The sequence below is a fragment of the Ceratotherium simum genome, chromosome 10 (assembly GCF_057802395.1).
Source record: "Ceratotherium simum simum isolate JZ-2026a chromosome 10, ASM5780239v1, whole genome shotgun sequence".
NCBI lineage: Eukaryota > Metazoa > Chordata > Mammalia > Perissodactyla > Rhinocerotidae > Ceratotherium > Ceratotherium simum.
Genome location: NC_141909.1, coordinates 27,833,530 through 27,846,412, shown reverse-complemented (window position 1 = coordinate 27,846,412; position 12,883 = coordinate 27,833,530). Strand labels below are relative to the sequence as shown.

Genomic DNA, 12,883 nt, shown 5'->3' with positions numbered 1-12,883 from the left:
ATGTGGAACACAATGGCCCTCTTTGTAACAGAAGAGAAAGGTAAAGCTCCCACAACAGAGTGTGATTTGGGAACTAACCAACAGACACGGTGTGAGGCTCTTCTATGAGCAGAGTAGCTGAGAATGTTAAAACCTCTCCATGGGACTGGCTCTCTTTTTCCTAATTCTGGGATGGAGAAGCCCTGTTTTGAAGTTCTGATCTATTCAGGTTGGCCAAAAAAGGTTCCAGCCTAGTGGTTGATCCAGGGAAGTTATTTGTCAGCTTTCTGGAAGAAGCTGAAGGCAGTGGAAATGTTACAACCCTAAAATGTAACCCAGCTCTCCATGACAGAGATGGCTCAGAAGCAAAATAATCTTTTCTAAAATAGGTTGTGCCAATTGGCATTGGTGTTTAAAAATTCCACTGGGGAGAGATCTCAGCCTTGCTGATTTAATTACTATGCCTTGCCCGACCTTATTTGTTTAGATTTTGCTGTATTGAGTGTTGCTATGAAATCATAGCAAATTTATTTAGTAGTACTGAAAGAAAAAAATGATGGCACTGTTTTAGTTAAAAATAACAATAACAAAAAAGGGATTTGTACAGATAAAAAAAGATCTTATATTGGAGAGACTACTTTTTTTTTTTAAATTCCCAGATGCTTGTCTGGTCATCCAAGCCAAATGAAGAGAATTGTTGGTAATTAAAAAGTAATTCACTGAAGTGAGTGCAGCTGTAGCAATGGCTTTATTGCCAGACTCAGCGTGATCTATACAAGCAAATCCTAATTGTTTCAAGTGAAAAAAATATCCTTCACTCATGAGGATAAGTCTGAAATGTTTATTCCATTTATAAAAACTTTGGTGAATTTTTAGCAACAAAATTGTAAAGAAGAAAGGAGAGTTTGCCAATTTGACAAATATTAGCCTCACATATATGTGCATCTGAATAATTATATACAAAATACTCTAAAATAAGCATGTGAATATTGTACAGCCATTTTTAGTCCCTATTTTCTTTCTTGGGTTTAGATGGCTTGAAAACAAGGAGCCTGGAAAAGGGAGAAAAAGGTCATTTTAATTATTTATTTATCTTTTAAATATTGATAATACTTTTAAACTTGGTATCGAAATATCATTAGAGCTATGAATATTTTATTAACCTTCTTTTGGCATTTTCTTTACCAAGTATTGTTTCCATGACCTTCAAACCCAAGGTTTCTGTGTGATGAATACCTTCCACATCCACTGAGGGTAAATGTTTCCTTTAGTTGATATCTCCCAGATTTCTTTGGGCTGTTGCTTGCTTTGTTCTGTCAGCACTTTGAACATGTTTTTTTCTATGTTGGTACTTACCATAATTTTGAAAGTACTTATTTCTATTTCTGTCTCCTCCAAGAGACTGCTAGTTTTGCAAGGTCAGAGCAGGAAACATTTTCACCTTTGTTGTATATGCCCCACCTTCAGATGTCACTTTCAGTGCATAGCAGAGTCCTGTCACCCAGGAGAGCATTGGAAATAAACTGGGTGAAGAAAGAGTAGAAGAATGATAAATCTTATGTAAATTTCTATAATTTATTTTTATTTTTATAATCAGATTTTTTAACTTAAATATATCAGTACTATTTTTTAATGCTTAAGAAATATTAATACATGGCTTATATTTATTAATGAAAGTTGTTTGCTTGCAATGAAGGTCATTTATAGCTGTACTTTAATTATTAAATAAATACAGGGACTTTTTATCAGACATGTTAAAACTATATAATAGATTCATTGGGAAACTATTAGCCACAATTTACATTACAGCAAAGTTGTGAGAATTTAAATATTCTAAGAAGTGAAGGACAGACTTATTCTCTGTCTGAGTATATATGTATATACAAGAAACTTTTATGTATCTTAATTGTAAAGAACTATCTCCTGAACTGTGCATAAATTTCATGTTGGATTTGTAAGTTAAAGTATAAAATAAATAAGCCTTCTGTATTTAAAATACAGAATATTTAAAAGTAGAATTTAAGGCATTTAAAGGCTTTAATAGCCGTTATAGTTTTAAAAGTTTATTAGAAAGAATGAAACATAAAACTGTACATTGAAATAGTAATAGGCTGTTGCAGGTATAAAGGGGTTACAAAGAGGCATATGGATAATCCTAAATTAAAAATTAAAACACATTTGTTCATTCAATAAAGATGTTTTAGGGAATTTTACGTACCAGTTACTGAGAATAGAGAACATATTTAGCAGTTACTTTCATACTTTATTCTTTAGTATGGGTGGGGCAAGAGACAATAAATATGAGTGAATGAATGAATGAGTGAGTGAGTTAGTGAATATCAGGTAGAGATATGTGAAATGAAGAGAAATAAAGACAGTCAAAGAGAAAATGACAACTGAGGGTTAACTCGTAAAGGCCCATGTGAGCAGAGACTTGCAGTACAGGAGTGAATTATCTGAAAAGCTGAGGAAAGAGTGTTTGGGGCAGAGGGAACAGTTTGGAAAAAGGCCCTGTGGCAGTACCATCCCTGGATTGTTCTGTAAACACTAGGTGACCTGTGTGCCTGAAGTGGAATGAGTGAGACAGACTGGTATAGTACCAGATGTAGAGAAGGGGCCTAGCACAACACCAGTCAGGGCCACGAGCTTATGGAAAGACATTTGACTTTCATTCTGAGTAAACTGTGAAGCCACTAGATGGGTTGGAATCAAGGAACATGTCTAATTGGTTTAAAAAGAATATTCTTATTGCTTTGTTAAGAATAAACTATAAAAGGACAAAAATGGAGCAGTGAGACTGGTTAGGAAGCTTTTGTGACCAGAGTTCGATATTTAGCTGGAATACCCTAGTGTGACAATACCTGCTGTTTATGACAATTGTCTTTTAACGTTTGTCTCAAAACTAGTCTCTTAGCTATATTGTGCTTGTGAATCATATGTTCATAACTTTTAGTTCCTACATTAAAATTTTGAGAGTTGTCAGATGGTTTTTGTTGAGTAAAATGCATGACAATTCTGTTTCTTGGAATGTATCCTTTATATTTTTTCATGAAACTGCTTTTACTTGTTCCTTCTATTTTTGATACTATTTCTGAACTACCATCTCTTCATCTAATCAACATAATAAGTAATACAAACACAAGTAGCTTTCACCTAACATGCAAGCACATAAACCACAACATGCAACTAACATGCAACTAAACCACTAACATGCAAGCACATAAAACCACAACATGCAACTAACATGCAACTAAACCACTAACATGCAAGCACATAAAACCACAACAATGTGGTTTATGCTTCACATAAACCACAACAATCCTTTGAGGCAGGAGGTATCATGCCCCACTTACTGGTGAACAGGAAGCACCCAGAGGAGAATCAACCTGCCTAGTTCTCTGCTATTGAATGGCGGTTTCAACATTCAGACCCAGGTTTGTGTGATGTTTTTCCCCAGAATGAAGTGGAAGTTGCTAGCTATTGTGGCCTGTTGATTATAGCAGAACCTAAGCAGAAGACTTACAGTGATTCTGAAATGCAAAAACCTTTCCAAAATAAACAGATTTAAGAACTCCAAAGTTATACCTTTGGCTCAAGATATATTTACTGAAAATTCATATCTCTACCACTCAATTGTGGTAGCACAATAATATCATAAAACACATACATGGAAATTAGAAATGATCTAGTCTACTCCATAACTTTCAGACTGGAAAGCTGGATAAAAGAATTAAACAAATTATTTATTTTTTAAATATTGACAAATTGGTGGCACATTTCATATACAAAATTCCCCAAAACACAGTATTGCTTACTACTTACATTTTCTATCTCGTAGACTGTACATTAGATTGTCATAGACAGTCTGTCATAGACTCTACGTAAGAAATAAACCAGTTTTGGGCTGGTCCCGTGGCTTAGTAGTTAAGTGCGCGCGCTCTGCTACTGGCAGCCCGGGTTGGGATCCCCGGGCTCGCACCGACACACCGCTTCTCCGGCCATGCTGAGGCCACGTCCCACATACAGCAACTAGAAGGAGGTGCAACTATGACATACAACTATCTACTGGGGCTTTGGGGAAAAAAAAAAAAAAGGAGGAGGTTTAGCAATAGATGTTAGCTCAGAGCCGGTCTTCCTCAGCAAAAAGAGGAGGATTAGCATGGATGTTAGCTCAGGGCTGATCTTCCTCACAAAAAAAATAAATAAAATAAAATAAATAAGAATAAACGAGTTTCATATCTGTACATTGTGACAATCTTTTCTCTATATAGTAGGAATTACATGATTGTTGCTACTCAAAATCATTTTTGAGACAGTGCAGTCTTCCCTTTATACTAGTAGAGTAATAAATTTATCCAGTTTCTGGCATTTAATGGGAAAGAAATTTAAGACTAACAAAGTATTTGCATGTACAGTTCATTTCTGTGAAAAATAGTGTGTAAAGCCTTGTAAATCCACAAAAGTAAAGAAATACTAGTAATTTATCCAGCTATTTTCATATTCCTGATACACTAGAATGGGCTGATACACTTGAAAGACCAAAAGATATATTTTTCAATTCATTTGTTGCAAAATGTTGCTGGATGTCTAATTGAATTACTCACTATTTTTCAAGGAATTAATAAGCAAGATATAAAAAGAGATGTAGTTGCAATCAAATGTAATTTTTTTCCTCTAATAAAAAAAATCACCTTTTTAATATTAGCATAGTAGGCTGAAATTAATATACATTTTAAAATAAAAGTATAGGAAATATGACTTGACCAAGAAGTAGTCAATGAAAGAAGTCGTCTCCTGGGGGAAATTCAAAGCACATATCTTCTAAAATTGGTAACTACAGTTGATATTTACCTTGGAATTTTCCTTTACCTTTTTGTTTTATTCGGTAACTTTTTAAAAAGTAAGAAATGTAATCACAATTCTTGAGAATTGTTAAACATTCTCTTTTTTAGATGCCTCTCCATATTTCTGAGGATTTATTCAAACTACATGCTAAAGGACATCTGTCTAAGAAAGTAAGATGTTTAAAATGTCTACTTTCTCCTAGAAAAGGAAATAAACCATTCACCGAATCACTGCAATTAAAGTAGTTTTCTAAATGAAGCCTTCCCAAACTCCAAAATATATTTGATAAATAAAATGCATATTAATTTGTCAAATCTATAGTCGTTCAGGTTTTCAAGTGTTCCTTTATAGTATCCATGGGGATATCTGGAATAAAAGTGTTCCAGATAAGGGGAACAACAAGTGAAAATCCTGGCAGGACTTCAACCTGGCTTATTTGCAGCCCACTGAGAAAGGGGCAGAGCAGTGGCAGAGGAGGTCAGGAACACTGCAAGACACTACAGGATCTTATATTCTGCGTAAAGACATTGAAATATCTTCTGATGGAGAAGGGAAGCATTGAACGGCTTGAGCAGAGCAGTGTGATAATATCTGAATTGCATTTTAATGAGTGCACTGAATTATTCATTGAAAGAAAATGAATGTCAGACATTCCAGATTAGTAAGGGGCTTGTCCCTTTAAAGAATAGAATTGAAAAGCTAAAGCATTTCTCGCATTTCAGTGACATTCATAATACTGGAGATAAATTCAATCTTTAAAATGTTTTCCAGCACCTGACTTGGTAAGCATAAATCAACCATATGTCACCAAATTCTTCCACATTACCCCCAGTTCAGACCCCTGCCAACTCTACCTTCATTGTGACGTATTGGATAAAAATAAGAAAACAAACAAATAAAAACAAATTCTAGTAAAATTGTTTACTGGTTTTTCTTACAGGGACTTGGGGATAGAAAGTAATTTGAACCCAAAAGGAGCAGGCTAAGTATATTTGATACTGGCTCAATACAAGGTTGACATAGGGAAGCCATATTGTAGTAAAGAAACCTTATGTTGTAACTTTGAATGACCTCTGATTAACTGACATGCTCTGTGGAATTTGGGGCCCCTCCCAGCTGCAATAAGTCAATAACTTTGTTCTTTTGACTTCCTTAGGAATGTGATGACCCCTGGGCCGAGAGTCTATGCTGATAGCCATCATCAAGGATAGCTAAAGGATCAGGGTAGAGGACGTTGCTCCAGTCTCTGATGCATATCAGATAAAACAAAAGACTATCAGGAACTAAGACAAGATGTCTGCCTCCACCCAGAGATCAGATGGATGCCCCACCTTGAAAACAGATGCCTTCCCCACCCAGAGACCAGCCCTCTATATAACTGGCCTGTTGTCTTTGTTCTGTAAGATGATTCGTTTGGACATTAGTTGGCCATCTTCCCCCTTGCTAGCAAGCTGTAATAAATAATCCTTTCTCTCCTACCACCTTGCCTCTTAACAATTGGCATGTCTTACGGCAGGCAGACGGACTCCTCTTTGGGCGGTAATGTATTCGCTATATTTTTTATTCTGCTGCTTGATAAACCTAGCAACTTGATGAAGGTGAGGATTGCATCACACTGAGTCAATACGTATTTTAATATACAAAATAATTTATAATTGTGGGTAGGGACATTTTGCCTTTCTAGATGCTTGTGTATATTGTATCTTCTTGTGGGTGAGTAAAGATGGATTGTGAGTGGGAGGTTGGGACACTCACACTTACAATTTTATTGCATATAATTATGCAAAACGTTTACGGTAGTAAACCTTTAATCCAACTTCTACTTAACTATCTATTTATGCCTTGCTTCTTATCTATGTACTATTTTTAAATTTCTCAGTATTTTTCTCTTACACAAAGATATTTATCTACCTCTAGGTTATTTCTTTCAAAAACATGAACTCAGTCTTCTAAGTGGCATGTCAAGTTATTCTTCTAAATAAAGATAATTTGTTTTCAAAATGTACCAGCTGAGAAAATGATTTTCATTCTATTACATATATGAGTCAGAATGGAAATGCACTACAAAGTTTAATGAAATTACAGACAATTTTAAAGTCTAATTGCATGATTTGAAATAAATATTGTGCAGTTAAAAAAAATGATTAAAGATAATACATTTATAAAGTAGATGTTGCACATGGCATAATTCTTCTGTCCTAATTTACCACTGTTAATGGGAAAATGTGGAATTGTAGAACCATATAGTTTAAAGAAAATTTCAGCAAATATGTGGTACATGCTTCCATGAATGTCTTGGAAAAAAATGTATACATTCTTAAAGAGAACAGTGACATACACATTGAAAATTTTGTATCTATGGTTTTCAGAGGACACTCACATAAATTATAATGTTTATTCTGCACTAACATAGTATAATATGAAGGAGAAAGCATGTATTATTTTCAGCATACTATTAAGCAATGAATTCATATCTAAATGCAAGGTTATCAGTTAAGTAACTAATTGAAACAAGAATAAATTTCCTGTCTATGTCATCTTAATAACTCCAAATTGCTAAGGGAACATGAAAATGACATTTTAAAGTAAAATTGAATTTATGTTTTTCTTTCTATTATTGATTTAACTATTTCTTATATCCTTTACTTGGATGCTAAATTTAAATTTTGAACTGTTCTCCTCAGTTCTAAGTAAAATTAAATATGCAATATTATTTAACATAGTAGGATGGTTAAGATTACAAGCTACAACATAAATGAAAATTGAAGGTCTTTTATTTATATGTGTCCTTAGCCTTGTGACTAAGACTGATAGTATCTAAGATTTGGTGCAGCTTTGAGATCCGGTTTGAACCTATTTCCATTTAGTAAACAAACAGATGCAAAATTAAAAATCTACTTTTTCTCTCCAACAAAGCACAAATGGACTCTGAGAGACCTAAATATTTTTTCAAAAGTAAAAGAAATGTTCAAACAAAGGACTTCATCTCAACAGTTTACAGCTTGAGACGTTAGTAGGTTTTCCTTCACCCTCTCCCTGTTCATCACAGGCTGTTCGATTATAATCTACTTTCTAGCTCATTAACCTTGTTACTATGCTTTTACATTGTGTGATTCAAAAATCAAAGTCTTACCAATACATTTTATCAATCAATTCAACTGTGCTACACCTAAAAAGGTATTTGCTTTCCAAAATACACAAAATATAGGGATTTTATATCTTTTGGGTTCTCTAAGAAAAGCAGAGACATTGTATAGAATTGAAAATGAATCAAGAAGCTTTCCATTTCATTCATTCACTCACTTAATAAATATTTATTGAGACGCTATATGTGGTGAATATTATGTGAGGTATTTGGATACGTTGGTGAATTAGGCAGACTTATTCATATTCTCATGCTGTTTATGATATAGTCTATAGAATTGACTGCATATGCACTCTATGCCAGGCAATGTGCTACGAGCGTCTATGAAAAGGGACCAACAGATGTTGAACACTTCTGAAGCTCAAGAAGAGAGATTATTGTTAGACACAACCAGCCTATTGGAGGTAATTGGATTCAGGGAATATGATGAGGCCACTTGGAATAATATAGCAAATTTTAAGGGGTTATGCAAATGTTAGGTAGTATTTTTTTTTAATCTGTCTGTGTGTGTGTGTGTTTGTGTGTATTATGCACATGGGAACAAGGCAAATTTTAAGAAGCAGGATTCAATTTAAATTCTGTTCTAGTAATAAGAGCTTTTAAATTTTACTTAAATGCTATGGCGTCAACAGCCGTGTTAAAATATGACTGATGATTAAGGAGGTAAAGAAGACAAAGTCTATCCAGGGAAGTATTGATTATTAAGTTATCACACCTAGATTTTTCACTGGGGAGAAAATAAAACAGTTGATTTTCTAATTTACATTTTTTAAATATCTAGTAATCTCAAGCCATTGTAGGATGGTTAGTAGTGTCTCTGGCTTCCACCCACCAGATTCATATAGCTTCCTCAGCTCTCCTCCCCCAATTTGTGACAACTAAAAATGTCCTGCCAAATGAACCCTGCCAAGGGTGCAAAATTGCCTTGGCTGATAAGCAGTGATTTAGAAAAACTGCCTCAGCAAAGCATAGTTTTGATGAAAAGTTATTTTTTCCCCAGAAAGTTATTTTTGTCTTCCTCCTGGATAGTAATTGGTCAGTCAGATTTACAGTTTAGTTTAATTTTAATTGTAATTTCTTTTCTATTTGCCTGCAGCAGTTTAACTACACCAACTCCACTGTGAACCAAGTACAGTATACCCTGGGTTTTTCTAGACGAGACTTATGTCTTTTGGAAATGTATTTCTTGTGAGTTTTGATTTGCAAGTGTTTATGAATCAGGACATTTCTCAATTTCAATACACTTTGAATCCTAATCCAGAAATATAACTGATTTGATCAAAGGTATAGTTTGTGTATGCTGAAAAAACATGAGACGTTCAGTGTCTGAAACACGAGTATATACACACTGGCATTTAACTCAGCTAACCCTTAAAACCACAGCTAACTGGCTGAATAAAAAGCCTGAGATTTTTTTTACACCAAATTAAAATTAAAACTGAACTAAAACTTCAAAAATATTCTAAAGTTATTGAAACATCCCATGCAGTACAATTTGCTAAAACCTTGTAAATATTTAACAGGAACGTGTTTTGTGATAATATGTAATTTGGCAAACATAATGAGTTGTTTTGAATGAATTCATTAACAGTGAAATGGTTTCCAAAATATACGCCACTTCCCCAATAAGACACCTAGCAAAGCCTCATAAATAAGCTTGAGTTTTCACAAAAATGAGGCTTGTTTCCAGTAGCTTCACCTACCTGACTTGAGAAAACTTCTTAGGAAAGGAAATATAAAAGGCCCGATTCTTCCTTTGGAATGGAAGAGGAAAATGTTTAATAAATATGGAAAACAAAACACAAATTAAAATTTTAATGAGTTATTTTGCTACATCAGAACATAATGAAATTACAAATAATGAACTTGTAGCAAGTTATACAAACCATGATAATTATTTATCCATCAAATGACTGATGCTGTGTCTTGTACCTGCACTGTAAGATTACTTAAAACACTTTGGGGATAAAGAAATCAGTTTGTTAGAGATTGTATTAGCTCATTACCCATTCTATAAAATTAAATCTGTAGAAGAGTTAAAGCATATTTATACCTTCTCAGTTTTTAACTGTTGCTGAAGTATATCTCCTTGATATTTTCAGTGAAATGTTATGTATACTCTCCTTGCCAAAGGTCAAAAAGGAAAGGGTTTAGGAAAATGACATTGCAGAGTATTATAAAAGACCTAATCAAGACGTATATTTTACATGAAATTTGAGGCTTGCTTCCTCTTCTATTTAAAACCTTTAAGGAAGAGAATGAACTCACCTTTTTGTATTTTTCAGACAGCTTTATTAGAGACCATTGAAAGAATTTTCTTACTTCTCTCAGATTACAATACACTTTTAACCCAAAACCAATAAATCACTCATATTTTCAAGTTTATTTGGACTTTTAATTTAAGCACAGTTTAAACTCCATCAATAAGGATCCTATATAGCCTTACAGCATACTTAACCAGAATGCAAATTTGCCGCTCAATATCATTGCTCATGGATTTGTTTCTCTTTACAGTTCTTTCCTTCATGCTTTTGTTGTGCATTTTCTAAATCAGCTTCTGCTAAAGCTGTCAGCGAAGTGGTCCCTGGTTACACTGCCCTGATCTTACTTTCGCTTGAACCTCCTTTGCTTGTCACCTGACAACTCCAACTTCATTGTGCATTCGGCGCTGGTGCCTCAGGTCTGTCTCACTAGATGTGACACAGTCCCTGATGTGCAGCGAGCATTTCTGCATTCGAGATGCTTTTGTTATCTGTCTTCTCTGTGGATTCCTAGGAAATGTTCTTATAAGAGTTCAACATAACTATTCAGCTGATTTAGGGTTTTGAGAATTTGCCTAAATATCATCCTGCGGCTATTTTATCCATCCTCCTCTCTGATGCATGGATTCCCTTTTCAACATTTGTTATTCAGACAGGATGAAATTTAGGCAAATTCTGACTCATTTGCAGCGCTAATTTCAAATCTAGAAAGTGAGAGCCCTTGCCAGTGGTGTGATACTCTTGGAGTTATGTGCAACGTTTGTTGAATTAGTGAAAAGTCAAATAAGTTTTCCTGAGGAAAGATAATTAGATGCCTGGCTGTGATAATGATGATAATAGTGATAGGCAGAGGGAGCTATACTACACAGGAGTGTAGCGTGATCCATATTTGAGGATCAGAAACTAAACTACTATATATAACTTGGACAAAAACTAGAATTTAAGAAAGATTTGTGATCACAGAAAAGGAAGAATATTCTAGCAATGTGAAGAATTTAGAATAGATGTCAACCCTCAGAAGCCAGGGCTTAGATGCTATAGATGCTGTTTGCAGTCTTTAGTGTGTTCTTTTTCATGCAAATTGTGCATGTGTGAATGCGCACACACAACACACGCAGGGTTGGCATCTGCCATTTAAAATGCATAGATAAACTTGACATTGTAACTGGAGAAATGACTCTGTTTCTCAGTTCTAAGTGATATTGGGCAGATGTCTTTACAAAATAACAAAACAAAAACTACCTTTTGTATATATTTTTCTAATTCTATAATTCAAAGTCAAAAATTAACCATACTCTTTGGCTTATAGCAAATGGGAGCTGAAAATCTGAACCAAGTCCGTCTCTCCTTTTAGCATTCCTCTCTAGCCCTATCCCAACCACTGTCTTCCTCAGGCACACCGTTCACCAGAGGCTTTCACTTTAATGTGTGCAATAGATGTGTGTATGTCTGCTTATCTGAAATCGCATGACATTGTTTCATGAACGTATCTGTTTATGCAAGTGATATTTTTCTTTAAATCTCATTGCATTTTAATTTTTATTGCTCAACAATATGTTCTAAGAGTTATGCATGTATGCATAACATTCTGTTATATAAACCCACTTCACTTTATTTACCGTATTTAGAGTTGGTTGCCAATAACGTTCAGAGACTATGTAAAAATGCCAGAAAATACTAGATTTCATTGTCCATTTCTTCTTTGGTAGTTATCCGAAGAAGAAGAGCATCATATGATTGAACTGATGAAAGAAGAGGTGACTCACTGTCATCATCAGGGACAGCATTCCAATTCTGCAGAAAATAAAACTCATCCAGAAAAAGAAATTTTTGAAATCACTGGATTAAAAACATAGATCTGTGCGCCACTTCTTCACAAAGATACCACGTTTTGGGTTTCTCTTTTTTGTGAAATCTAGAGGTTGTGTTGCAATTTCAAGAAGAGGGTGGAACTTCATGAGACAATGACAATCTTTTAAAGCCAACACAGTTTGGGACCTATCTTAGCTGCTGCCTGTGGTATCCTTGCTTAACATGTATATTTTTAGTTATTTTTTTATATAAAATTTTTCATGTTTAAGTGATAAATGTCTGAACTGTTACTTTTTTTTCTCTTGGAAATTCCATCAAATGAAATTGAAACCATGTATATTTATAAAGAGTTATTTTGATTAGGTTTAGCTGCCATTCTGAAGAAAATCCAAGTAATAGTGGCTTAAACAGGAGAGAAGCTATATATTTATCTCTTATGAAACTCTTCCTCTCTGCTCTACCACTCTGGTATTACATTGATGGACATTGAGGGTACTATGCAAAGTGAAATAAGTCAGAGGGAGAAGGTCAAACACCATATGATCTCACTCATTATGTAGTAGATAATAACAATAAGAAACAAACACATAGAGACAGAGATTGGATTGGTGGTTACCAGAGGGGAAGGGGGGAGGGAGGAGGGCAAAAGGGATAATTAGGCATGTGTGTGGTGATGGATTGTAATTAGTATTTGGGTGGTGAACAGGAGAACATGATATAATCCATGCAGAAATAGAAGTATAAGGGTGTACACCTGAAATTTATACAATGTTAGAAAGCAATGTTACTGCAATAAACAAAAAATTAAAAAAAAAAAAAGAAACTCAAGCAGGAGGAAGGG

General features: G+C 34.5%; 1 long non-coding RNA gene across 1 annotated transcript; it reads left to right on the top strand.

Moving 5' to 3' along the window:
• Positions 1-6,266: 6,266 nt before the first annotated feature.
• Positions 6,267-12,661, top strand: LOC147916081 (uncharacterized). The gene is made up of 3 exons (XR_015553334.1): positions 6,267-6,363; positions 8,273-8,373; positions 11,940-12,661. It is a non-coding gene; the product is annotated as an uncharacterized LOC147916081 (long non-coding RNA).
• The last annotated feature ends 222 nt before the right edge of the window (positions 12,662-12,883 follow it).